Source organism: Orycteropus afer, unplaced genomic scaffold (genome assembly GCF_000298275.1).
Source record: "Orycteropus afer afer isolate SDZICR_OR568_19922 unplaced genomic scaffold, OryAfe1.0 scaffold00751, whole genome shotgun sequence".
Lineage (NCBI taxonomy): Eukaryota > Metazoa > Chordata > Mammalia > Tubulidentata > Orycteropodidae > Orycteropus > Orycteropus afer.
The window spans coordinates 809,609-810,753 of NW_006922338.1; positions in this window are offsets into that span (position 1 = coordinate 809,609).

Below are 1,145 nucleotides of genomic sequence, written 5' to 3' on the forward strand. Positions count from 1 at the left end.
AGGAATGAGACACAGGAGGCAGGAAGAGGAGGGAGAGGAGGGAAGGGGAGCTCTGAGAAGATGCCCTACAGAGCCTCAGGCTGGGCGCTGGTCTGGGGAGATAGGCCAGTGAGCCCCCAGTCTGGGTGTTCAGTCTGGGCCCTCTGGGGGCCATGGGGGTCCAGGCCCAAGTTGCTGCCTCCCGCCCTGTGGGGTCTGGTGGAGCAGAGACCCTCGAGCCCAGCCTTTCAGGGCCGGCTGGCGAGACCTCCCACCCATTACCGTTCGCAGTGCAGCTCCTAACTGTGGCGGCTCCTGCCGCTGCCCTCACCCCTCAAAGAGCCCTTTCATGCCACCGGCGCCCGCGGCTTCCCCTGGGCCGTCCAAGACCAACAGACAGGCAGCCTCGCAGAGCCCAAGTGCCCGGCAGTGCCTGCAGCCCCTCTCCCACCTGCCAACCGTGCCCGGCTCGGCCCAGGGCCCAGGGCTCCTTCCCAGTGCCTGGGGGCTGCCCCACGCCCAGACCCCTGGGCCTGGAGCGGGGCTCTGGGGGTCTCTGGGACCAGCGGGCTGCGAGGGGGCACTACCACCTGGCAGCGCTCCTTCCTGTCAGCGGAAACCAAGCCTGCTGCCCAGTCTGCGGTGCGGTGACTCAGCGTGCGGACGGGGGTGGGGGCTGCCGCGGACCGGGCCGTACCGGCTCAGCCCCTCACCACCTGGCGGCCGGCAGGTCCTCCCCTCCCGGGTCCCGCTCCCCGCCCTGGCCTGGCGCTTGTGCAAGAAGAAGCAGGGTCAAGGTGGGAGGGGCGCAGGAGACCAAGGGGGTCCCACCGTCCAGGGCCGTGGGGCTGCCCCTGCCAGAGCCGGTGCCAGGCTCAAGGACACCTGGCCGCTGGGTGCTGACAGCTCGCCGCCGGCCTGGCCACCACCTGCAGCAGCCTCAGCACACGTTTGAACCAAACGCCAACGGGCGCCTGCCACCCGCTCAGCGTCCCCACGGCCCCAGGCCCCAGGCCCCAGGCGGGGCGGGCAGCCCTGTGTGCTGCCTCGGTGTTGCCTCCGGGGCTCCCAGCACGTCCCCAGAGGGCTCCAGGGGCCAGCAGCTCTGGCCTAGAGCCGCCCCGCTGGTTGCCCACGTCTCCCAGTGGCATTAACAGCAAACGTCC